Source organism: Pongo abelii, chromosome 1 (genome assembly GCF_028885655.2).
Source record: "Pongo abelii isolate AG06213 chromosome 1, NHGRI_mPonAbe1-v2.0_pri, whole genome shotgun sequence".
Classification (NCBI taxonomy): Eukaryota; Metazoa; Chordata; class Mammalia; order Primates; family Hominidae; genus Pongo; species Pongo abelii.
In genome coordinates, this window is record NC_071985.2 from 5,299,632 (window position 1) to 5,327,274 (window position 27,643).

General features: G+C 38.9%; 1 protein-coding gene and 1 long non-coding RNA gene across 7 annotated transcripts in view; both read left to right on the forward strand.

Annotated features, from left to right (window-relative positions):
- The window catches only part of AKT3 (AKT serine/threonine kinase 3), a 359,588-nt gene that overhangs the window by 45,384 nt on the left and 286,561 nt on the right, over positions 1-27,643 (forward strand). Inside the window, exon 2 of one of the 6 annotated variants that reach the window (XM_054550217.2) lies at positions 8,021-8,199. The exons of the other annotated variants lie outside the window; for them this stretch is intronic. The gene's annotated coding sequence lies outside the window, so the exon portion shown is untranslated. The remainder of the gene's footprint in view (positions 1-8,020; positions 8,200-27,643) is intronic. 6 annotated transcript variants of the gene reach the window in all.
- Positions 8,193-27,312, forward strand: LOC129058220 (uncharacterized). Its single transcript, XR_008523199.1, has 2 exons — positions 8,193-24,897; positions 25,373-27,312. It is a non-coding gene; the product is annotated as an uncharacterized LOC129058220 (long non-coding RNA).

Sequence of the window (27,643 nt, forward strand, 5' to 3'; positions counted from 1 at the left end):
GGGATTACAGGTGTGAGCCACTGTTCCCAGTCCATATACTTTTTAAAATTTTTAATTGAATCATTTGAATGGAAGCTGTAGATATCACTTTATCTCTTAAGTTCTTCTAGCCTGAATTTCCAAGGGTAGGCTATTCATAATCACAGTATCATTAACACAACTAAGAAAAAACATATTTCATAATTATGCCTAATATGATAGTCCATAAAAGTTTATACATTTTTTAAAATCCAGGGTCCTTACAGTATATTTGGTTATGTCACCTGAGACTGTTTTATTCTAGAAAATAAAAATCTAACATTATATTGCTTTCTATGACATTGATTCTAATTTTTTTTTATTATGTACTTTTTTTCTTTTTTTAATTTCCATAGGCGTTTGGGGAACAGGTGGTATTTGGTTACACAAGTAAGCTCTTTAGTGGTGACTTGTGAGATTTTGGTACACCCATCACCCAAGCAATATACACTGAACCCGATTTTGATTCTAATTTTTTTGAGGATTTTATATCAGTTGTTTTGTGAATATACCACATTCTGAATTTGTCCAATTTTTCCTCATTGTTAGATTCAGGTTGAACCTTTTTTGGTGAGAATACTGCATACATGATACATACTTAATCAAGAAGGTGACTGCTGGATCTTTTCACTGTAAAGATATATATTTCTCTTTTTTTTTTATACTTTAAGTTCTAGGGTACATGTGCACAACGTGCAGGTTTGTTACATATGTATACATGTGCCATGTTGGTGTGCTGCACCCATTAACTCGTCATTTACATTAGGTATATCTCCTAATGCTATCCCTCCCCCCTCCCCCCACCCCACAACAGGCCCCGGTGTGTGATGTCCCCCTTCCTGTGTCCAAGTGTTCTCATCGTTCACTTCCCACCTATGCCACCTATGAGTGAGAACATGCGATGTTTGGTTTTTTGTCCTTGCGATAGTTTGCTGAGAATGATGGTTTCCAGCTTCATCCATGTCCCTACAAAGGACATGAACTCATCATTTTTTATGGCTGCATAGTATTCCATGGTGTATATGTGCCACATTTTCTTAATCCAGTCTATCATTGTTGGACATTTGGGTTGGTTCCAAGTCTTTGCTATTGTGAATAGTGCCACAATAAACATACGTGTGCATGTGTCTTTATAGCAGCATGATTTATAATCCTTTGGGTATGTACCCAGTAATGGGATGGCTGGGTCAAATGGTATTTCTAGTTCTAGATCCCTGAGGAATCGCCACACTGTCTTCCACAATGGTTGAGCCAGTTTACAGTGCCACCAACAGTGTAAAAGTGTTATTTCTCCACATCCTCTCCAGCACCTGTTGTTTCCTGACTTTTTAGTGATCGGCATTCTAACTGGTGTGAGATGGTATCACATTGTGGTTTTGATTTGCATTTCTCTGATGGCCAGTGATGATGAGCATTTTTTGATGTGTCTTTTGGCTGCATAAATGTCTTCTTTTGAGAAGTGTGTGTTCATATCCTTCGCCCACTTGTTGATGGGGTTGTTTGTTTTTTTCTTGTAAATTTGTTGGAGTTCATTGTAGATTCTGGATATTAGCCCTTTGTCAGATGAGTAGATTGCAAAAATTTTCTCCCATTCTGTAGGTTGCCTGTTCACTCTGATGGTAGTTTCTTTTGCTGTGCAGAAGCTCTTTAGTTTAATGAGATTCCATTTGTCAATTTTGGCTTTTGTTGCCATTGCTTTTGGTGTTTTAGACATGAAGTCCTTGCCCATGCCTATGTCCTGAATGGTATTGCCCAGGTTTTCTTGTAGGGTTTTTATGGTTTTAGGTCTAACATTTAAGTCTTTAATCCATTTTGAATTAATTTTTGTATAAGGCATAAGGAAGGGATCCAGTTTCAGCTTTCTACATATGGTTAGCCAGTTTTCCCAGCACCATTTGTTAAATAGGGAATCCTTTCCCCATTTCTTGTTTTTGTCAGGTTTGTCAAAGATCAGATGGTTGTAGATGTGTGGTATTATTTCTGAGGGCTCTATTCTGTTCCATTGGTCTGTATCTCTGTATTGGTACCAGTACCATGCTGTTTTGGTTACTGTAGCCTTGTAGTATAATTTGAAGACAGGTAGTATGATGCCTCCAGCTTTGTTCTTCTGGCTTAGGACTGACTTGGCAATGCGGGCTCTTTTTTGGTTCCATATGAACTTTAAAGTAGTTTTTTCCAATTCTGTAAAGAAAGTCATTGGTAGCTTGATGGGGATGGCATTGAATCTATAAATTACTTCAGGCAGTATGGCCATTTTCACTATATTGATTCTTCCTGTCCATGAGCATGGAATGTTCTTCCATTTGTTTGTATCCTCTCTTATTTCGTTGAGCTGTGGTTTGTAGTTCTCCTTGAAGGAGGTCCTTCACATCCCTTGTAAGTTGGATTCCTAGGTGTTTTATTCTCTTTGAAGCAATTGTGAATGGGAGTTCACTCATGATTTGGCTCTTTGTTAGTCTGTTATTGGTGTATAAGAATGCTTGTGATTTTTGCACATTGATTTTGTATTCTGAGACTTTGCTGAAGTTGCTTATCAGCTTAAGGAGAGTTTGGGCTGAGACGATGGGGTTTTCTAGATATACAATCATGTCATCTGCAAATAGGGACAATTTGACTTCCTCCTTTCCTAACTGAATACCCTTTATTTCTTTCTCCTGCCTGATTGCCCTGGCCAGAACTTCCAACACTATGTTGAATAGGAGTGGTGAGAGAGGGCATCCCTGTCTTGTGCCAGTTTTCAAAGGGAATGCTTCCAGTTTTTGCCCATTCAGTATGATATTGGCTGTGGGTTTGTCATAAATAGCTCTTACTATTTTGAGATACATCCCATCAATACCTAATTTATTGAGAGTTTTTAGCATGAAGGCTGTTGAATTTTGTCAAAGGCCTTTTCTGCATCTATTGAGATAATCATGTGGTTTTTGTCATTGGTTCTGTTTATATGCTGGATTACTTTTATTGATTGCATATGTTGAGCCAGCCTTGCATCCCAGGGATGAAGCCCACTTGATCATGGTGGATAAGCTTTTTGATGTGCTGCTGAATTCGGTTTGCCAGTATTTTATTGAGGATTTTTGCATCGATGTTCATCAGGGATATTGGTCTAAAATTCTCTTTTTTTTGTTGTGTCTCTGCCAGGCTTTGGTATCAGGATGATGCTGGCCTCATAAAATGAGTTAGGGAGGATTCCCTCTTTTTCTATTGATTGGAATAGTTTCAGAAAATGGTACCAGCTCCTCCTTGTACCTCTGGTAGAATTCGGCTGTGAATCCGTCTGGTCCTGGACTTTTTTTGGTTGGTAAGCTATTAATTATTGCCTCAATTTCAGAGCCTGTTATTGGTCTATTCAGAGATTCAACTTCTTCCTGGTTTAGTCTTGGGGGAGTGTATGTGTCGAGGAATTTATCCATTTCTTCTAGATTTTCTAGTTTATTTGTGTAGAGGTGTTTATAGTATTCTCTGATGGTAGTTTGTATTTCTGTGGGATCGGTGGTGATATCTCCTTTATCATGTTTTATTGTGTCTATTTGATTCTTCTCTCTTTTCTTCTTTATTAGTCTTGCTAGTGGTCTGTCAATTTTGTTGATCTTTTCAAAAAACCAGCTCCTGGATTCGTTGATGTTTTGAAGGGTTTTTTGTGTCTCTATCTCCTTCAGTTCTGCTCTGATCTTGGTTATTTCTTACCTTCTGCTAGCTTTTGAGTGTGTTTGCTCTTGCTTCTCTAGTTCTTTTAATTGTAATGTTAGGGTGTCAATTTTAGATCTTTCCTGTTTTCTCTTTTGGGCATTTAGTGCTATAAATTTCTCTCTACACACTGCTTTAAATGTGTCCCAGAGATTCTGGTATGTTGTGTCTTTGTTCTCATTGGTTTCAAAGAAGATCTTTATTTCTGCCTTCATTTCATTATGTACCCAGTAGTCATTCAGGAGCAGGTTGTTCAGTTTCCATGTAGTTGTGTGATTTTGAGTGAATTTCTTAATCCTGAGTTCTAGTTTGGTTGCACTGTGGTCTGAGAGACAGTTTGTTATAATTTCTGTTCTTTTACATTTGCTGAGGAGTGCTTTACTTCCAACTACGTGGTCAGTTTTGGAATAAGTGTGGTGTGGTGCTGAGAAGAATGTATAATCTGTTTATTTGGGGTGGAGAGTTCTGTAGATGTCTATTAGGTCCGCTTGGTGCAGAGCTGAGTTCGATTCCTGGATATCCTTGTTAACTTTCTGTCTCATTGATCTGTCTAATGTTGACAGTGGGGTGTTAGAGTCTCCCATTATTATTGTGTGGGAGTCTAAGTCTCTTTGTAGGTGTGTGAGGACTTGCTTTATGAATCTGGGTGCTCCTGTATTGGGTGCATGTATATTTAGGACAGTTAGCTCTTCTTGTTGAATTGATCCCTTTACCATTATGTAATGGCCTTCTTTGTCTCTTTTGATTTTTGTTGGTTTAAAGTCTGTTTTATCAGAGACTAGGATTGCAGCCCCTTCCTTTTTTTTATTTTCCATTTGCTTGGTAGATCTTCCTCCATCCCTTTATTTTGAGCCTATGTGTGTCTCTGCACGTGAGATGGGTTTCCTGAATACAGCACACTGATGGGTCTTGACTCTTTATCCAATTTGCCAGTCTGTGTCTTTTAATTGGAGCATTTAGCCCATTTACATTTAAGGTTAATACTGTTGTGTGTGCATTTGATCCTGTCATTATGATGTTATCTGGTTATTTTGCTTGTTAGTTGATGCAGTTTCTTCCTAGCCTCGATGGTCTTTACAATTTGGCATGTTTTTGCAGTGGCTGGTACCAGTTGTTCCTTTCCATGTTTAGTGCTTCCTTCAGGAGCTCTTTTAGGGCAGGCCTGGTGGTGACAAAATCTCTCAGCATTTGCTTGTCTGTAAAGTATTTTATTTCTCCTTCACTTATGAAGCTTAGTTTGGATGGATATGAAATTCTGGGTTGAAAATTCTTTTCTTTAAGAATGTTGAATATTGGCCCCTACACTCTTCTGGCTTATAGTGTTTCTGCTGAGAGATCAGCTGTTAGTCTGATGGGCTTCCCTTTTGTGGGTAACCCGACCTTTCTCTCTGGCTGCCCTTAACATTTTTTCGTTCATCTCAACTTTGGTGAATCTGACAATTATGTGTCTTGGAGTTGCTCTTCTCGAGGAGTATCTTTGTGGCGTTCTCTGTATTTCCTGAATCTGAATGTTGGCCTGCCTTGCTAGATTGGGGAAGTTCTCCTGGATAATATCCTGCAGAGTGTTTTCCAACTTGGTTCCATTCTCCCCGTCACTTTCAGGTACACCAATCAGACGTAGATTTGGTCTTTTCACATAGTCCCATATTTCTTGGAGGCTTTGTTCATTTCTTTTTTTTCTTTTTTCTCTAAACTTCTCTTCTCGCTTCATTTCATTCATTTGATCTTCCATCACTGATACCCTTTCTTCCAGTTGATTGAATTGGCTACTGAAGCTTGTGCGTTCGTCACGTAGTTCTCGTGCCATGGTTTTCAGCTCCATCAGGTCCTTTAAGGGCTTCTCTGCATTGGTTATTCTAGTTAGCCATTCGTCTAATCTTTTTTCAAGGTTTTTAACTTCTTTGTGTTGCGTTCGAACTTCCTCCTTTAGCTCTGAGAAGTTTGATTGTCTGAAGCCTTCTTCTCTCAACTCGTCAAAGTCATTTTCCGTCCAGCTTTGTTCTGTTCCTGGTGAGGAGCTGCGTTCCTTTGGAGGAGGAAGAGATGCGCTCTGATTTTTAGAATTTTCAGTTTTTCTGCTCTGTTTTTTCCCCATCTTTGTGGTTTTATCTGCCTTTGGTCTTTGATGATGGTGATGTACAGATGTGTTTTTGGTGTGGATGTCCTTTCTGTTTGTTAGTTTTCCTTCTAACAGTCAGGACCCTCAGCTGCAGGTCTGTTGGAGTTTGCTGGAGGTCCACTCTAGACCCTGTTTGCCTGGGTGTCAGCAGCAGAGGCTGCAGAACAGCGAATATTGGTGAACAGCAAATGTTGCTGCCTGATTGTTCCTCTGGAAGTTTCGTCTCAGAGGGGTGCCCGGCTGTGTGAGATGTCAGTCTGCCCCTGCTGGGGGTTGCCTCCCAGTTAGGCTACTCGGGGGTCAGGGACCCGCTTAAGGAGGCAGTCTGTCTGTTCTCAGATCTCAAGCTCCATGCTGGGAGAACCACTACTATCTTCCAAGCTGTCAGACAGGGACATTTAAGTATGCAGAGGTTTCTGCTGCCTTTTGTTTGGCTATGCCCTGCCCCCAGAGGTGGAGTCTACAGAGGCAGGCAGGTCTCCTTGAGCTGTGGTGGGCTCCACCCAGTTCGAGCTTCCCGGCTGCTTTGTTTACCTGCTCAAGCCTCAGCAATGGTGGGCGCCCCTCCCCCAGCCTTGCTGCCATGTTGCAGTTTGATCTCTGACTGCTGTGCTAGCAATGAGCGAGGCTCTGTGGTCATAGGACCCTCCCAGCCAGGCATGGGATATAATCTCCTGGTGTGCCATTTGCTAAGTCCATTGGAAAAGCACAGTATTAGGGTGGGAGTGACCCGATTTTCCAGGTGCTGTTTGTCACCCCTTCCCTTGGCTAGGAAAGGGAATTCCCTGACCCCTTGTGCTTCCTGGGTGAGGCGATGCCTCGCCTTGCTTCGGCTCACGCTTGGTGCGCTGCACCCACTCTCCTGCACCCACTGTCCGACAATCACCATTGAGATGAACCCGGTACCTCAGTTGGAAATGCAGAAATCACCTGTCTTCTGTGTCGCTCACACTGGGAGCTGTAGACTGGAGCTTTTCCTATTCGGCCGTCTTGGAACCGCTCCCTATTTTTCTCATTTATAAATCTGTGGGATGATAGTTCCCAATAGCCTTTTACCTCCATTGATGATATTGCCTGAATCAGTTTTTACGTTATGAATTATAGGGAAATTGCTTTTTAATGGCCATATGTAATCCATATTTGAGATCCATATTTGCAAGGAAAGATGCATTACTACCACTGAAAGAACCCACTCTTGTCTTTTCTTTTTAAAAGTTAATATATTATTTGGATAATGGATTTGAAGGTATTTGAGTTCCATGTATGCATATTTTCCTTAATGAGTAATTTTGAAAAACTTTGATTTAATTTAAGACAATAAGTTAATGACATCTCTCAGATAGTTTTAGAACTCCTAACAATGAGACACATCAAATAGCAATGTGATATTTATTGAGACCGTACTAAGGTACAAGGAATCACACTAGATAATATAATGTACTTAACATTAAAAGTTGTAGCCTGCAAGTACTTATCCATTTAAGAAGATAAGACACATATGCATGTAAAGATAGAAGTATATTTGTGGCAGGAAACCAAAATGCTGAATGACTGGTGTAGTCAGTTAATGCTTTTGGTATTCACAAAGCTAGCACTTTCAACTTTGACGCGTGCAAAGCACTGCAGGTATATGAAGTGTCTTGATTATGTTTCTGACATTCTGAACTGGGACCTTTCAAGCATTTTTTTTTCCCCTAATAAATACTTACCAAGTACATGCCTATCATGTTATAGCAACTAAAGAAACAAAAGGAATAAAACGTGCTCCTGGCACCTGGACATAGTTATTGGGTGAGATGAGAAACACAGCAACCTAAAATCATTTAAAAAGTGCTATAGTGAAGGTATCTACTTAGTGCCATGGTTCTATAGAAGGGAGAACTAGGAAGTCATGTTCATTGGGTGACGGGTGTGTGGCAGGAAAGGCTTCACAGATGAAGGGGTATTTGAGACTGATAGGAATTTTTTCGGGTTAGAAAGGAAGAAGGGTGTTCTAGGCAATAGAAAATAGGAAGCATGCTGAGGAGTGTGTGTGCGCATGCCATGGTTTTAGGGAAGACAAGTGATGCCATTTTCAGAAAATTTGGGAGTAGTCCTAATTTGGGAGGGAAAATGGTTATTCAGCCTTTTGTGTGTGTGTTGTAATTTTGCCTTATATTGGAGAACAACACAGTTTTAATGGTAGATATAATTTTTCAGAGAAAGCATATGGAAAATGAACATTGAAGAATGGACTGAAGAGTGAACATGAGAAACACACACTTTACTAAAAGGGAAGGAGAGGAAAAGGAGACCTCTTTAGAGAAGTACAAAAGCAAGAGAGCTAAAATGGATTATAATGTCATTGAACCAATGGGCAAGTTTTTACAAGAGGATAGGTAAATAACGCCACATACAGCAGTGTGCATGAGGAAATGAAACTAAAGGGATTGGATTTGACAATAAAAGAAATATCACGAATTCAGTTTCAGGGATTTGAGGGGAGGGAGGAAGCTAGACTTTTGGGGAATAAGGGAAGAGTGATGCTTAAATACCAGATTTAAACCATTCATTTGAAAAATCTGTCAGTGAAAAGTAGGAGAGCAATAAAGTGAGCAGCTTGGTCAAGTGAAATTTTTTTTTAAGTTAGAGAAAATTTTTGTATATGTGATGGCAGAGGGGAACGTGCTAGTGTGGTAGGAAATACTATAGCTGGCAGAGAAAGAATAAGATGGAGTGAAGGTTGGGAGGAGATGAGAACGTAGGTGACGGGGTTAATCTTTGAAAGGAGGAGAGGCAAACTCCCAGTTGGTCCAGAGGGAAGGTGAGCATGAGGGATGAGCAGAGGGAAGGAAGAATTACTGAGGAACAGAAGAGGGAAAAAGAGGAACTTCTCTGTGATGGTTGTGATGTTCTCTGTGAATTTGGAGAAGGCAGAATCATCACGGTTTTAGAACTTCCTCTTCTATTTATGTATCCCGGGAGTGTGAATGAAGAAATCTCTGCCCACCTGACGTAACCTATAGTTGGTGAGTGGTATGGCAGAAGTTTGAAAAGGCAAGGGAGTAAAGTTGTGGTATGTTCTACCATTAGAAAAATGTTAATACAAACAAAATATCAGGCAATGTAACACTCTAATACTATTTACAAATGCAGTTATTATACAGCATGGTAACTACAGTTAATAATGTGTATTGTATTCTTTTTTTGTTTGATTGTTTGTTTTTTTTTGAGATGGAGTCTCGCTCTGTCACGCAGGCTGGAGTGCAGTGGTGCGATCTCAGCTCACTGCAAGCTCCATCTCCCAGGTTCATGCCATTCTCCTGCCTCAGCCTCCCGAGTAGCTGGGACTACAGGCGCCTGCCACCACGCCCGGCTAATTTTTTGTATTTTTAGTAGAGACGGGGTTTCACTGTGTTAGCCAGGATGGTCTCGATCTCCTGACCTCGTGATCCACCCGCCTCGGCCTCCCAAAGTGCTGGGATTACAGGCATGAGCCACCGTGCCCGGCCATGTATATTGTATTCTTGAAAAATGCAGATATAGTGGATATTAAGTGTTCTCACCTCAAAAATGATAACTATGTGAGGTAATGCATTTGTTAGCTAGATTTAACTATTCTACAATGTGTATATACTTCAAAATATCATGTTGTACGTGGTAAATAAGTGCAATTATTGCTAATACATAAAGATTTAGAATAACCTTATTTAGGAACACTAAATGTATTACTAGTTTAATTTTAAAAGTTTTGTTACAGTAATTTAAAAGTATATTTTAGATAGACAAAATGATTAATTGACCTAATTTTAAAATGTTTCAAATTTTGCAGTGTAGTGTTATTTTTTAACTGAGGACTTCTCTCTGAGACTAGTCAGTACTATTAAAATTTTAAGCAGCACAAATCCAACTCAAGCAGTCAAGCAAAAAAGTAAAAGACAGTGGATATATTAGATTAAGTAAATGGGCATCCAAGATGGACTGATCTCAGGCATGCGTGGATCTAGAACCCTGATGATGATGTCAAGGTCCTCTTCTGCTGTGTGGGCTGGCTCTGTTTCCACCTGCTGTGGCTTCATTCTCAAGCAGGCTTCTGTTGTGTGGTTATAGCCTCAGGGCAACATCATCACGGCTCACTATCTGAAAGGAAGGAAGACTCCTTCTCACCAGTTATATGGTAAATTTCAGAGGTGACTCTGTGTTGCTCCTTATGTCAGTTTTTCATCCCTTAATGTATCACGGTAGCCAGGGGTCAGGGGGACGGCAAACTTGATTGTCTGGATCCTGGGTTATGTGCTCATTTCTTGAAGGAGGTCACTGTGGTTATGAGTTGTCGGGGAGTAGTGGCTTTTAACATTTTTGGCACATTTCCTTTCAGTCTTATGTATGTATGTCTGTGTGTGTGTGTGTATGTACATGTACATCTTTGTTCTGTAACAAACCAAGTGGTCAAATGAAAGCCTTGTGTTAAAATCACATTCCTTAGGAAGGAATTAATCTTTGATTGCTTATATAAGTGAGTCTTCACAACTTTTTTAGTTTATGTTTTCATAAAGATACAGTGGAAGCCTTTTCTTTTTTATAAGTAAAAGTGTTTTTCATGTACATAACCTAATATTTTTAAGTCCTTCACAAAAATGAAGTAACTCTACGTGGATAACTTCAGTAGTAACAAAAAGAAACAAAACAACCATCCTGTCCCCGACTTGCCCTACCAACCTGGATTTCTCCTTGGGATTATGAAAGCAGTATGATGGAAGGGAAGGTACAGCTGGCTTTGGAGGCAGATAGATCTGGACTTTTAATGTTGTTGGGAGGATTTGAGATTATTACATAGAATCTTTAATATAGTAGTGCTAGGCTCATAATAGGTGTTTGATAAGTGATAACTGTTATAATTTTTTAAAAAAATTTATTGAGACAGGGTCTCACTCTGTCACCCAGGTTGGAGTGCGATCATAGCGCACTGCAACCTTGAACTCCTGGGCTCAGGACATCCTCCTGCCACAGCCTCCCTAGTAGCTGGGACTACAGATGTATGCAACCATGCCTGCTAATTTTAAATTTTTTTGTAGAGATGGGGTCTTGCTGTGTTTCCCAGGTTGGTCTTAAACTCCTGGCCTCAAGCGATCCTCCCACCTTGGCCTCCGAAAGTGCCAGGATTATGGGCATGAGCCACCGTGCCTGGCCTGTTAAAATTCTTACTGATAAGCATTGACTTTTTTGTTTTGCTGAAAAGCACTGGATGTGAATCAAGTCCTGGGTTTTAGTCCTAACTCTTTTGGTAACCAAGTGTATGCAACCAAAGTATAAAACTACTTGACACACTGGGCCTTTGTTTTCTTGCCTGTAAAAATAAATGGATGGATTAGAAATTTTGTCTAGCTCAAATTTCTACTATTTAATAGAGTAATTTGGGTTACACAAAAATATAAAATAGAAGGAATCCTAGTATACTATAGGAAAATTAATGATCTTGGTTTTGATGTAAAACCAAGAATTCCAGCTTCTCTTCCCAAACTTGCCAAACTTTGTCTCTTTAAGAACAACAATAATGACTGGAAAGTTTACAGTAAAAATGCATCTTATTTATGTTCAGTAAAATTTTGTTTTGATTAGTGTCCCTAAAGTCTCTTCTAGTTCCAATATTTGATATTTCCTTTCCAATAAATTCTAGCCAGGAATATTACTTTAAATTATAAATGTATAGCTACTTTCGTCATAGCTGCCTGTCATGGTTTCATTTGCTACCATGTCGTGTAGCGTAGAGGGGTCATATGGAACTTTTCGTAACAGAATTTGACTCTACCTTACCAGTAGTTAGGCTTAATAGTGTATTGTGTTGGAGTATACCTGAGGAAAGAGAAATTATGCCAGCAGAAAAGTATACAAACTTACAAAAAGGAAGATTCTGACCAGGCATTTGGAAATGAGCTGTGGCCTTGGGGTCTGTTAAGATTCCTACAGTCAAGCGGGTATTATTTAAGATGATTGTGAAAACCAAAGGAAAGAATGTATGCAAACTTTTTAGCATAGTATTTTCCATATGTATGAGCCCCCACTATTGTTTTTATCCTATAGGAATATTTTTCCTCATAACAGATTTCAGGAACTAACGTAAGATCAGAAAGAATAAAATTATAGTTTGGGGTTTCGATTGGCCTTCTTCAGTTTTTGGATATAAGATTCCAGTAGCATCCATATAAAAATTGCATTAGATTTTCCCTTGGATATTTGCTGTTGACTAAATGTGGCTCGATAATTTTTGCAGGTCACTACTATAAGACTAGTGCTTCAGCTTTTTTGAAAGAGTTGATTAAATTGGTAAATATGCAAAACTGCACCTGGTTTTTTGATGCTCCCTTCTGCAAATTCTGCTTTATGGCTATCATGATCTGAATTTGTTTCTTTATTTCTAAGTAGCTCTTCTTGAACTCTGTTTCAAAGAGTTTCCCTAACCTCAGAATTCTCACACCTGGCCGATTGGCCTCTAGGGAGTATTCAGAAGGCAGTCTTTGCGCTATTATACTTTTTTGTTGGCTGGATAAACATCAGTAGTGTTTAAATAAAATATTTAATAACCCTGAAAAGATTTTTATTACTGTCTTTAAAACTTTATCCATGGCATGGCAAGTCCTGTTTCATCATTTACATATGAAATACATGGGTTGATGGAATTATTAGCTCAAAAATGGCTTTTAATGATTTTTAAGTAGTGAACAAGAAAATTTGAATTACCTTTTTTTCTTTTAAGGATTTCATTCTTTGTTACAATCTCCATATCTCTCATAGTTCAGAGATAATAGAAATTGTTTTTAGTATTCATTCATTCATTCATTCATTCATTCAAGAAATGTTTATTTAATACTCATTATGGGATAGGCCCTGAGGAATAACATAGATAACATACCTTATATTTTAAAAAGCTAGTAGCTCATTTTAATTTCATTTCAGAATAACTTTGTAGTTGCAAAATAAGACTAATTTAAGCTATAAAGTCAATTAGCACACCAGTGACTTTTGGGTAGGCTAGATGGTAAACTTCATCTTTCCAACATACTTAGCTTTATTTAACTTGATGTTTCTGAAGTGTTTTGACCTATTCAACCATCACCCCTACTGAACCCACTTTCAGAAATAATAGTTAAGTATTTGCTAGGTTTTCATTAACTGGAACTGAACATTATTAGGTTAATTATGTGATATTTATAGGACAGAAATGGTGCATATCATCGTATTTTATGGCTTATCCTAACTAGTTGGGTGATACTGTCTTAATTTGCCTGAGGTAGTTCTGGCTTACTCTTTTTGCTCCAGTGTGATTATTAATACATAAGCTCTTCTTTTTTTTTTTTTTTTTTTTTCTTGAGACTGAGTCTCATTCTGTCGCCGGGCTGGAGTGCAATGGCGCGATCTTGGCTCACTGCAACCTCTGCCTTGTGGGTTCAAGCAGTTCTCCTGCCTCAGCCTCCCGAGTAGCTGGGACTACAGGTGTGCGCCACTACACCCAGCTAATGTTTGTATTTTTAGTAGAGACGGGGTTTCACCATGTTGGCCAGGATGGTCTTGATCTCTTGACCTCATGATCCGCCCACCTTGGCCTCCCAAAGTGCTGGCATTACAGGTGTGAGCCACTGCACCTGGCCCATAATCTCTTCTTTAAATCTTAGAAGTGCCGTGGGTAAATTATATGGCCCTCTTATAGCTAACACTCTTAGTTAGAAAACGTATTATGTGCCAGGCAGCATTGTAAGCATTTGATATATATTAACTCAGTCCTCACAACAGCCCTGTAAGGTTGGCACTGCTTTATCCTTGATTTACAGATGAGTAGACTGAGGTACAGAAAAGTTAAGTAACTTGTCTAAGGTTGTACACCTAGCAAGTAGTAGGGTCAGGATTCAAACACAGGCACATTTGGTCCTAGAAGGTATACTCCTAAACAGTGTGCTTTTCTGCTACAGATGAGATTGCTCAGTGAACATGTTTAAGAGAAGGATGAGAGGATAGCACTCTGGAGAATACTGACATTTAAAGCAAGTAAAGGAAATAGAAACTTGGAAATAAGACAGAGAATAAGAGCTAAAAAAAAATGAACTTTAAGTTATATACAGAATTCAGTTACTTGGATCCCCCCACTCCCCAAGAATTGTCTTCATCGTTTTTTAACTAGAAAGAAATATTTTTCTTTTCACTATTTAATAAGTGCCCCAAAGTGCTAGATAGTTTTCCTTTGAAATATAGTAAAAGAGCATTTATTGAAAACAGCTTGTTTATGTGTGCTTTCTTTAAAAATTAGAGACATTTTATTTTTTCTTAAGTAACAGAAATCAGACTTTCAAAAAAGCTGTTTAAACCTAGAGTAACTTATTTATGACAATTTTGTCATATATTTGAAAGTTAATTTTAGGAAAATTACAGAGCCTTTTAACCACCCTATGGCCAGACTTCAGTGTTGTTCTTTTTATTTCTACCTCATTTCATGTTGAGTCTAACTTCGCTGTCTCTCTTTATCATCCCCTACCACCAGTCTGAATGTTGAAGAATGCTAAAGTATATTTTATTGCTTCATTGACTAAAACTATGTTTCTAAAACTATGAATTTGCTTAATGAGTCAGCAACTATAACTATAATTAACAGTATATTTTTTACAACCATAGCTTTGTGGTAAATGTGCAGTTCTCAGAATTTAAATGTAAACGTTCAATGAAATTAAACAAAACCCAAATCTTCATGCAATAGGTAGTATATATGTATTCAGTAAGAGTCACCAAACATTAATTGAGGTTCTATTATGGTTAACTTTTCTACTTTGTACTTAGGGATAAAAAGATGAGTAAAATTGTTTCCTGCATTTTTCCCCACCCATTCTCTCCCCATTTTCTTTCTTTCCTACCTTCCACAGCCCCATTGAGTGTCTGCTTAATGTGCCAAGCACACAGTATATAAAGATATAAAGAGCTCAAGGATGTAAAGATAAATGAGGATCTAGTGCCTGCCCTAGTTCAGTTATCCCTTAGGAAGACAGACCAGTCCTATGTCAGCCAGCTCAGAAAAGTGCAGTAACTGTTGAAGCTAGGGCCACACCCAGTCTTGTCTGGGTTCACTACCCCACTTTCCACTCATACTTTAAGGATGAACAGAATTTAAGTCATCTAAAAGGAGGAGCAAGATTAAAACAGTGAAGGAGGTATGATGAGTAACAGAAAGGAGCTCATTGGTGACTAATGAGAGAGCAACTGCTGTGTTAAGGGGTTGATGACCATGTTCGCCAGTGTGGAGTTGGGGGTTAAGGAGTGAATGGGAAATGAGAAAGTAGACTTCAAAAAAGCTGGATGTTGTGGAGAGGAATAGAGAAAATTAGAGGTTGAACATGTAGTAAGAGTGAGTGAATATTTTTTAGAATGGGGAGATACGTGTGTTTGTTTGCTGTCTAGGAGTGAGCTATAGAACTGTCCAGGTGAGATGGAAAGATAAGAGAGAGAAGATATGAGAACAAAATCCTGTAGGAAATTAGATAATATCAAGAACATAAATAGAAGGCTGGGCACAAAGTCTCATGCCTATGATCCCAGCACTTTGGGAGGCTGAGGCAGGCAGATTGCTTGAGCCCAGGAGTTTGAGACCAGCCTGTAACATAGCAAAACCACATCTCTACCAAAAAAAAAAAAAAAAAAAAAAAAAAAAAAATTAAAAATTAGGCAGGTGTAGTGGTGCATGCCTGTAGTCCCAGCTACATGGGAGATCAGGATGCTGAGGTGGGATAATCGCTTGAGTCCAGGAGGTCAGGCTGCAGTGAGCAGTGGTCATGCCACTGCAGCACTCCAGTCTGGGTGACACAGTGAGACCCTGTCTTAAAAAAAAAAAAAAAAAAAAAGTCCTGGCGCGGTGGCTCACGCCTGTAATCCCAGCACTTTGAGAGGCCTGTAATCCGAGCACTTTGGGAGGCCAAGGCAGGCGGATCACCAGGTCAGGAGATCGAGACCATCCTGGCTAACATGGTGAAACCCCGTCTCTACTAAAAATACAAAAAATTAGCCGGGCGTGGTGGTGGGTGCCTGTAGTCCCAGCTACTTGGGAGGCTGAGGCAGAAGAATGGCGTGAACCCAGGAGGCGGAGCTTTTAGTGAGCCAAGATCACACCACTGCACTCCAGCCTGGGTGACAGAGCGAGACTCCATCTCAAAAAAAAAACAAAAACAAAAACAAAAAAAAAAGAAAAACTGTTTTTTTTTCTATCCTAACTTTTGAATTACTTCATAAAGATGTTTAGTGATCTGTTTTATTATGTGGAAGCTCTTCTAATAGTTATACATGCTTAATCATTTAAGAAAAATTAAAGGAACTATATTGTCATGTTATGAGGCGTTCCTATATGAAAATGTTAGAAACTCCTCTTTCATCTATACCTTCCCCACTGTTTAACCCTCCAATCAAAAGCGCATATTTGTGGTAAAAACAGAGAATATCTATTTTAAAGGTCATTTGTGTCAAATTGTCCTAACAGCTGTTGGGATTGGGAGGTGCTGTTTGGGTCATAAATAACAAGTTTTCTCTCCCAATAAAGCAATGTCTGAGAATCCCAAGATTCCCATTTAGTGGATCTGGGTTGAGACCTAGAAGATAGTTAATTCATTTAGCCACCAAATGTGTATTGAGTGTCTTCCTATCATATATTGATTACCATATTGTGTAGGTAGTGTTAGAAGACATCCCAGGTGCCTACTCTGTAATTGGCAGACAGATAATAAACAAACAGGATAATTTTATATAGTGGTAAGTTCTAGGAAGAAAGTATATCATGATATGTGCCAGATAATTACCTGGCAGGGGAAAGGAGAGCGAGAGCTTTGCATAGAGTGATCTTGGGAGGTGTCTTTTGAAGAGATAACTCTTATTTTTTATCTTGCTTTTTTAAAAAAAGTATTTTTTAAGTTGTAGTAAAATATATATAACGTAAAATTTACCATTTTAACCATTTATAAGTGCGCGTTTCAGTGGCATCAAGTACATGCACATTGTTTTGCAACCATTCACCACCATCTGCCTCCAGAACTTTTTTCATGTTGTGAAACTGAAACTCTGCAGCCATTAAACAGTAATTTTTTGTTTTCTCTCTCCTCTCAGCCCCTAACAACAACCATTCTTTCTGCTTCTATAAATTTGACTGCTTTAGTGCCTCATGTAAGTGGATCGTACAATATTTGTGTGACTAGCTTATTTCACTTAGCGTAGTGTCTTCGAGGTTTATCCATGCTGTGGCACGTGTCCGCATCTCCTTCCTTTTTAAGGCTAAATAACACTCCATAATATGGATGTACCACATTTTGTCTGTCCACCTTGGAACTGAGATCTGAAGAATGAGAAGGGGCCATGCAAAGAACTAGAAGAAGAACATTACAAGCAGAGGAAAGAACATGTGCAAAGGCCCTGAGATAGCAATAAACTGGTTGGTGGTCTAGGAATAAGCAGAAGGCCAGTGTTGTCAGGATATATTAATAGTAGAGAAAAGTGGCTGGAAAGAATGGTATTAAATGGGATCAGAGATAGACAGACATTGGCCATATCATTTTAGGCTTTGAAAGACCTTGGCTTTTAAGTGGAGTGAGAAGCTGCTTATTAGGAAGTTTTAAGTGGGGGAGTGACTTAATCTGATTTCCATGTAACAGCAAAAGCAAAAATCACCCAGACTGCTGTGTGGACAAGCATCCTTGTGGATTCTAATGCAAGTCTGTGATCGGACTTTGAGAAATACTAATTTAGTCCTTAAGTCAGTATCCTGAGATAGCTGATTTCAAAAGAGCTCTCTCAGGGCTTCTGACCAAAAATGACAGATTGGCTACACCTGTACATCTCTTCTTATTTCCTAATCCCTGCCTAAATGGAAGAAAGAAAACAAAGAGACTGGGAGAGGTTACAAAAGGAGACAGAAGCTGCTATACCTCTTTCAAATGAGCAGATGGACAGGTAGTGACTGACTTTGCAGAGGAATCACACAGTACCTGTAAGTGCACAAAAATACCCGTAAGAAATGCAATACTGTGTCTGTCCAAAGCTCCCAAGAGGCTCAGCATTTGGAGGCACCAGATACTAAGGAAGATAGGGGTCAGAAATGGAGCTGAAAACAGGGAAGCTGGTTGGAAAATCTGTGTACACTGACAGGTGGAATCCTACGATTTTCTCCCTATGTGCCCTTGTGGGTAGGTGAGTCCCTTCACTACCAACTCCCTGGCCTCAGGAGAACAAGGTTTATTCTCTGCGAAATTAATGAAGAGCTGTCTGGACTTTGAAACCAGGAGCAGTGGATTGTTGCTTGGTTTAAAACAAGGAGATCAAGGGAAATCTACGCCTGAACTATAGAACTGTTAGCTCTCTTCCTCTGCTCTCCTTCCAGAACTGCACAGTCAAGCCTGTCCTATCCTCCTCCTGTGGAAGACTGAAGATAACAGCATCTTCAGATACTGATAGGCTTTCTGCTGAGAGTACCTTAAGTGAATTCTACCAATCGTTAAGCCCTGTTCTCCCACACAGATCTTTCAGTTAGTTGTTTTCAGGGGCTTATTCTTAAATATGAACGAACAGTCTAACACCATTGGTCATCTGGGGGAAGACTCCAACATTAAAAAAAAAATAGACATAGAGAGGTGGAGAGGGAGTGATACTTGGAACACTGGGAGAAAACAGGTACCATAAGGGATCAAAAGAAAACTTAAAAAATCTCCAGTATTATCAGAGAAGACATGTATTTCCCTCCCCACTCAAATGATAGTGAACACATATAAAAGCAGAAATCCATGAGGGTAAAGAGAACGAGATGAGAGATGACAGCAGGCAAACAACGTCAACTAAATATTGGAAGCTGAGAACCTGGTGCGTGAGTGGTAACAGAATTTAGCAGAGCTGAGAAAGCAGAAAGTCCTGTGGTGTGGGTAGTTGTGTAAAAACTGGTATTCTTTTAATTAATGATGTGCTTTGCTCTATTTGGACTGCTGGGTTCTTTTATTTGAGCAGTATGCTCTCTCCCAGTTGAAGCTGTTAATGGGCTGTCCACCAATGGAGAAATCAGAATGATTAAAATGTAGTTCTTGTATTTTTATGGTTCTCTTAAGCAGTCATGCATTATACTCTTCTTCTTGTGTCTGAGCCAACATTTCATAGGAGTAGATAACACCCATTTCTGGTGGCACTGACAGCAGGGTTGAAAAGAATGTTATAAAAGAAAATATGAATAACATTTAACTTAAGAATATGTTCCAAATTTTGTTTGTAAAGTAGTTGTTTAAAACTTGGTAGTTCTTTTTGATATAATGTTATAAATGGCAGTTATCATAGACCAAACTTTAAAAGATGTTTCATTAGCAATTAGATGGGCATTTGTAAGTTCCCAGGGAAACCTAACCGCATTGTATAGTATTTTTTAATGAAGAAACACTGGCTGGGTACAGTGGCTTACGCCTGTAATCCCAGCACTTTGGGAGGCCAAGGTAGATGAATAGCTTGAGTCCAGAAGTTTGAGACCAGCCTGGGCAACGTGGTGAAACCTCATCTCTACAAAAAAATACAGAAAAATTAGGTGGGCATGGTGGCTTGCACCTGTAGTCCCAGCTACTTGGGAGGCTGAGGCGAGAGGATCACCTACCCCTGGGAGGTTGAGGCTGCAATGCGCTGAGCTGTGATCGTGCTACTGCACTGCAGCCTGGGTGACAGAATGAGACCCTGTCTCAAAAAAAGAAAAAATGCTTTTTAATGGTAAAATGGCTACATGGATTTAGATTTAGACTTGAATTCAAATCCTACTTCTGCCATTTTTCTGCTATGTAACCATAAGTAAATTTTCTAGTGTTTCTGGGTCTCAGTAGAATGAGAATAATATCTAAGCAGAGGGTAGTTGTGATGATTAATGGATATTAAAGTAGATAAGCCACTCAGTCGAGCTCCTAGACCCTAGGGAGTCAATAAATAGTCGTTTTCTTCACCTCTTTTTTTTTTTGAGGCAGTTTTGCTGTGTTGTTCAGGCTGGAGTGCAGTGGTGCGATCATAGCTCACAGCAGCCTTGATCTTCTGGGCTCAAGGAATCCTCCCTTCTAAGCCTCCTGAGGAGCTAGGGCTACAGGTGTGCACCATTGTGTCTGGCTAATTTTATTTTTTTATAGATACAGGGTTTCACTATGTTGCCCAGGCTGGTCTTGAACCCCTGGCCTCAAGAGATCCTCTTACTTCAGCCTCCCATAGCATGTGGGATTATCGGTGTGAGCTACTGTGCCCAGCTGTTGTTTTAAATTTCACTCTTCTGTGGTATGTGGTAAGAGGGAGCATTTGTTTTTTAGAGCCTGCGGCATGTGTGGGTCAGTTGAAAATGTATAAAAATTTTGAGTTACGCATGGTGGCTTGTGCCTGTAATCCCAATACTTTGGGAGGCTGAGGAGGGAGGACTGCTTGCGCCAGGAGTTTAAGACTAGCCTGGGCAACATAGTGAGACCCTGTCCCTAAAAATATTTTAAAAAAATTTAAAAATAAAAATTTTGAAATGCAATTTGTATCTTAAAATTCTGCCTTATTTATTTGCAACGTGTGTTTCTTGTCATGTATTTGCTGCTGTATGCTGGTAGAAAAAGCATAGAGAGTGGACTCAGGCAGTCCAAGCTCTAGCCTCCTGTTCTACTCTGAACTAGATGTGTGACATTGTAAGTGCTGCTTCTTCACTTTGGGTGTTACTCCTGATTTGCACAGTGAAAAGAGTTTTATTACAAGATGATTTCTAGAAGTTTGTTTCTGTTCTAACATTAGATGACCAGTAATATGTGAAGCTTAAGACATCTTTTTTCATTACTGGGCTTATACGGGGTGTTGAGGCTTGTGATACATTTACTGTTATAAATTCATTTTAATGTGTTTGGAGGATTTGAGATGATTGGAGATTATTAGATTGATAGCTGATGTTTGGCTTTATTATTGGAAAATAATTCTAGCTACGAAACCTGTTTTTGAGTGAAAGTATGCTAGGAATGGCCATTGCTTTTCTTCCTACAGAGATAAGTGATCTCCTGGTGTTGCACACATGAAGCTCTCACCTTTATTTTTAAAGTCATGGATTTTACCTTGGCTCCTATAAACTCTTCTCCCCTCCTCCACGTAGCTGTAAGCATTCCTACTCCTAGGATGATTTGGAATGTGTGTTTCTCAAATCATGTTTAGTGATTGTAAGGCTAATCTCAGCTTAATTATCACTGCTAAAGGAATCCTCTGACCCCCAGGGCCAGATCATGTTGTTTGCTTTCATGGTATATTTTTCCCTTTTCATAGTCCGGGTTTTATATGTGTGTATATATATATATATATATATATAAAACTTCATAATATCTTGTCAGCAAAACTGGAAGCTCTGGGAGGGCAGTGACTGTATCTCTTTTGCTGACTTTTATCTGTAATGTCAGGCACATGATTAGCAGCATTGGGGACATATTTTTGAGTAAGTGAATAAATTGTTTCCCCACAAATAATAAATTGATAGAAATTTAATGGTAAATAAAAGCTCAGAATGTTTATTAGAATCATGATGGTAGTCTTTGTTATTACTGAACAGTGAATTTAAAAGGAAAGAATAACCAAGGTGTTTGTATAAATGATTTTTATTATTGTTTGTGCAAGAACAGTGAACGTTCCCTAGTACAGGAAGCAGCTTTAAAAAACTGCTGGCAGAACTAAGAAGTCAGACTGTCCTTGACCCCTAGATCAAATGTTTTTGAGCCTGAGTTTCCTTAAATCTTCTTCAGTTGAGAATAAACATTTTGACAAAATAGAAGATTTATTCTGTTAATTTTTGGTCTTCATAAACCTAACTAAATTTGCTAAAACAACAAAAACTTTCTAATTTTTACTAGTTTCATTTTTTAAAAAGTTTGTTTCCTTTTAAGTGCATAACACTTTAAAATGAGCTCAGCTATATTAGCAGATAAACATGTTGATTCATTTGGTCCAGAGCTACTGAATGAAGCTTGCAGGAGCACAGTTTGTTCTTTATGCCGCCCAGGGGCAGAATGTTTCTCTTCCTCTCCTCCTTATTGAGAGAAGGGGACTGGAATAAGTGACTCCCCTTATTTAGGTTTGTCCGAATTGTTTATGAGGGAAGGAGGCAAGATTTCTTCACCATTTATCCTTCGTCTCATTTAAATTCTGGTCATTAACATAAAGTATATACAGTCATACTGTAATATACATGTTGAATTATTAACTTAGTGTCATGTATTTACAGTTTTTACAAAACCATTTTACTTAATGCTCTGGTTTGAGTAATCTGTTGTTTAAAGGTATAATGAATCAGAGTTGTTTTTAGGCGTATTGTGTTTTTGAGGATGGACTTAATTTTGGAAGCAAAGAGAAGCATGTTCTATCCAGTGGAGTGGAGTTGAGATAATAGGTATGCAGTTCGCCTCTCATACCCGTCGTGGGTTCTGCATCTGTGGTTCTATCAATCGTGTGTCAAAAATACTTGAGGAAAAAAAAAAAAAGAATGGTTACGTTCATACTGAACATGTGTATACGTTTTTCCCTTATTTTCCCCTAAACGATACAGTGTGACAACTATTTATATAGTATCTACATTGTATTAGGTGTTTTAAATAATCTAGAGATGATTTAAAGTACAGGCCTACCTTGTTTTATTGCACTTTGCTAATACTGCATTTCTTACAAATTGAAGATTTGTGGCAACCTTGAGTTGAGGCAGTCTGTCAGTGCCATTTTTCCAAGAGCATGTGCTTATGTTGTGTCTCTGTGTCACATTTTGGGTAATTCTTGCAGTATTTCAACTTTTTCATTATTATTATACTGGTTATGGTGACCTATGATCAGTGATCTTTGATGTTACTGTTGGAATTGTTTTGGGGCACCATGAACTGTTACCCATGTGAGGTGATGAACTTAATAAATGTGTATGTTCTTAATGCTCCAGCAACTGGCTTGTACCCCTGTCTCTCTCACTCCTGAGGCACAACAATATTGAAATTAGTCCAGTCAGTAACTCTAAAATGGCCTCTACATGTTCAAGTGAAAGGAAGAGTCACACGTCTCTCTGGAAATGAAAAGCTAGAAATGATGAAGCATAGTGAGGAAGCGATGTTGAAAGCCAAGAGAGGTGAAAAGCTAGTCCTCTTGAGCCAAGTGAATGCAAAGGGAAATTTCTTGAAGGAAATGAAAAGTGCTATTCCAGTGAACCCATGAACGATAAGAAAGCGAAACAGCCATATTGCTGATAAGGAGAAAGTTTGAGTGGTCTGGACAGATCAAACCAGCCACAACATTTCCCTAAACCAAAGCCTGATCCAGAGGCAGGCCCTAACTCTCTTTAATTCTATGAAGAGAGGTGAGAAAGCTGCAGAAGAAAAGTTGGAAGCTAACAGAGGTTGATTCATGAGGTTTAAGGAAAGAAGCCGTCTCCGTAACATAAAAATGCAAGGTGAAGCAATCAGTGCTGATGTAGAAGCTGCAACAAGTTATCCAGAAGATCTAGCGAAGATCGTTGATGAAGGTGTTTACGCTAAACAATAGATTTTCAGTGTAAACAAAACACTCTTCTATTTGATGAAGAAGATGTTATCCAGGACTTCTATAGCTAGAGAGAAGTCAATGCCTGCCTTCAAAGCTTCAAAGGATAGTGACTTTCTTGGTCGTAGCTAATGCAGCTGGTGACTTTAAGTTGAAGTCAGTGCTCCTTTACCATTCCAAAAATCCTAGGGCCCTTAAGAATTACAGTAAATCTGTATTCTGCCTGTGCTCTATCAGTGGAAAAACAGAGCCTGGAAGCCAGCACATCTGTTCATAGCATGGTTTACTATTTTAAGCTTACTGTGGAGACCTACTGCTCAGAAAGATTCCTTTCAAAATATTACTGCTCATTGACAGTGGACCTGGTCACCCAAGAGCTCTGATAGAGATGGACAAGGAGATGAATGTTGTTTTCATGCCTGCTAACACAACATTTATTCTGCAGCCCAGGTATCAAGGACTAATTTCAACTTTCAAGTCTTATTATTTAAGAAATACATTTTCTAAGGGTATGGCTGCTGCCATAGGTAGCGATTCCTCTGATGGCCCTGAGCAAAGTCAATGAAAAACTTTCCGGAAAGGATTCACCATTCTAGATGCCATTAAGAACATTCATGAATCATGGGAGGAGGTCAGAATATCAACATTAACAAGAGTTTGGAAAAAGTTGAATTTCAACTCTCATGGATGACTTTGAGGGATTCAAGACTTTAAAGAAGGAAGTAACTGCAGATGTGGTGGAAATAGCAAGAGAACTAGAATTAGCAGTGGAGCCTGAAGATGGAACTGAATTGTTACAGTATTATGATAAAACATTAATGGATGAGGAGTTGCTGTTTTTTATCTGTTTATTAAAAAATTTTTTTTAGAGACAAAGTCTCATTCTGTTAGGCTGGAGCAGAATACAGTGGCATGATCCTAGCTCACTGCAGCCTTGAACTCCCTGGCTACAGCGATCCTCCCTTCTCAGCCTCCTAAGTAGCTAGGACCACAGTCACACATCACTGTGCCTGGCTGATTTTTTAAAAAAATTATCTTTTGTACATACAGGGTCTCGCTTTCTTGCCCAGGCTGTTTTCGAACTCCTAGCTTCAAGCGATCCTCCTGCGTCCGCCTCCCAGAGTGCTGGGAATACAGGTGTGAGCTACCACCCCTGGCCAGGCATTGCTTCTTATGGATGAGCAAAGTAGGTAGTTTCTTGAGATGGATTCTACTCCTTGAGAAGATGCTGTGAACATTGTTGAAATGACAACAAAAGGATTTAGAATATTACATAAACTTAATTGATACAGCAATGACATGGTGTGAGAGGATTAACTCAAATTTTGAAGAAAGTTTTACTGTGGATAAATAGTATGACACATTACAGAGATACATTTCATAAGGAAGAGTCAATTGATATGGCAAACTTTATTGTCTCATTTTAAGAAATTGCCACAGCCACTCTAACCTTCAGCAACTGCCACCCCAATCAGTCAGCAGCCGTCAAGGCAAGACCTTCTACCAGCAAAAAGATTATGACTTGCTGAAGGCTCAGATGATGCTTAATTAAGGTATGTGCATTTTAAAATCATAATGCTGTTACACAGAAGACTATAGTATAGTGTAAACATAACTGTCGTATGCACTGGGAATCCAAAAAATTTGTGTTACTCACTTTATTGTGGTGGTCTGGAACAGAACCTGCAATGTCTCAAGGTATGCCTGTATACAGGATAATGTGTGTAGGTTATATGCAAATACTATACCATTTGATATAAGAGACTTGAATATCTGTGGATTTTAGTATCCTTAGTGGGTCCCGGAATCAGTCCCCCCACGAATACCCAGGGATAGCTGCACTCACACATAATGAATTTATAGTGGAGATTCTATGAAATGTATATAGAGTTGTTATAATATACCTAGGATGATCATTGGTACTTTGAAATAGCTTTTAGAATATGACCAAGATATATGACATCTACTATTATATAAACCTGTGTTTGTTTCAGCATGTGTTTTTTCCTATGTTTTGTTCCATGTTAGATGTCATGAGTTTGCAAAGGATAATAAGCTATATTCCCTGCCTTCAAGTGGCTTACCATCCATGTACCATTTCCCAAAGTGTACATCATTAGCAGGTAGGTATTCCTCAAAAATAGATTATTGTCTCTGATTAAGTTTCAGAGATACCTGGATTAATCAAAATTGAAAGTTTTTTTAGAATAGGGTTCTCAAATATATACATTAGGGAATTCCAGAAAGCGACTGTATGTTGCAAGGTTTTCCAAGCTTTGTCGACACACTTTTTTTTTCCCATGAAACTTTTGTGGTGGGATCTGAGGGGAATGGAGGTGGGGGAGAGAGTGGCAGTGGTGTTTTTAGGAGGAAGATTAATGTAGGAGAGGAGTGGGTGGAACACCTAGGACAGTAGCTGTGTACCTGGCCCAGGTTCCTCAGTCCAGATGGTAGCAAGTCTGAAGACAGGGAGAGACTTCTTCCAGAAGATGAAATTGATAGAAACCTGAGGCAAATTGGTATACTCAAAGGAGCTTTGTCAGACTGGAGAGTCTGGGGTGAATTGGGATAAATATATAGTAGATAAGTATGTAGAAAACTAAATAAGTGGGAAACCCATTATTAATTGCAAGGGAAACAAAATGTTATGCAGGAAAAGAAAAGTAATTATTGTTTACTGCTTGGTTCAGCTCTGAATACACTGTGTAGTTATAATGACATAAGCCTCAAATATTGATCTAACCAAAGTTAGGATTGTGTTGAGATGTCGGGGGTGGGAAGTGTGGAGGATGCCAGGACCAGGAAACAGCTATATCTCAAACTTCCTCAACTGACAGTCACTGAATAAACTAAAGAAAGCTTTTGGGAAAAGGAAATATTGGAGAGGGAGCAGGGACTAGTTTTTCATAACGAGCCTTGTAGATCTAGTTAATTTAAAAAAATGTGCATGGGTAACATTTATTTTTACCTTTATCAGATATTTTTCTAGATCAAAATTTTTACACTTGTTTTAGCTTCTCATTGAAATGTTGTCTTACTAGGTTAAAGTTTCACAGTGTGTAATTGGATTTGAAAAATGTAAATTCACTTTGTCGTTGCCTTTATGATTTAGCTACAAAGATCTTACTTATGGATGAGATGATGACTGGCAGTTATTCCACACCAGCCACTCTGGGACCAAGGTTTTCTAGATTAACCTAATCCTACAGTCCTTTTATTCTGTGTTTCCCACTCCTAAATTTTAAACTTTGTATCTGTATTCTCTTATGTGCATGTTACATTACACACTGTGTTCTCAGGTCAGTTCTTACATGGGCCTCTTCCTTTTTGCCTTCTTTAATTTCCTTTTCTTCACAGCTTTTTTAGCATGTCAGTAGCAGGGCTGACTTTGTGTAGTGAGAAGCTACTGTGTGCTTCTCTCTTGACCCTTCTCCCCAAACATGGATGGGAGGGCAGAGCAAGAGACCTGTGGGTGAGTAGGAAGGACTGAGGAATGCCATCACCCTCCAGCATTTCTGGTTCAACAGCTTCTAATCATTTTTACCATCTCCACCGCGCACCCCCCCGCCCTGTGCTTTTAATAACTTCAGGGTTCATGATTGACTGGTTTACTTTTATTTGCTTATTACATACTTATTTGTTGGATTCAGAGCTCTTAATTGTTTGTAGAAATGAACTTACTATTTAACTTTTGCTAATTTAAGTATAAAAAGAATTAATTGAAGATATTTGTGGTCTCTTGAGCTGATGGAAAGGGCCAGGCTATTAAGATTGGGGCAGCACAGCTAGGAACAACAATACCACCATTCCTAAAATAGCTGTAGAACAACACTTAATAACTGACTATCCTGCTTTTAAAGACTGCTATTCTTTTTTTTTTACAAACTTGTAGGTTTGTAAAACCTACAAGTTTCTCTACAAGTAGAGAAATTATTACTTCTATTTTCAATTAGAAGTCTTTGGGAAAATTATGGGATGACTGGATTTGTGTATATCTATAATCCAGAGATAAGGAAAAAGAGGAAACCCAGATTTTCAGGAGATGGAAGCATAACTTTGTTCTACTTTGTGCTTGAATACCTCTTTTTGATCAGGGTTAGAGGATAACCTTAGGTCAGTGCATTTCCCTGTGTGTTTTTGTTAAAACATAGTTCAGATCCCTTGATTAAAACCCTCCACTGGTTTCTTGTCTCATGAAGAAGAAAAAATCTTAACTGTTCTTGATGATCTTTAAGGCTCAGAATGATCTGGACAGAGGTATTTACCTTGAAGCTCATAAAGCATAGGCCTTTCTCACTT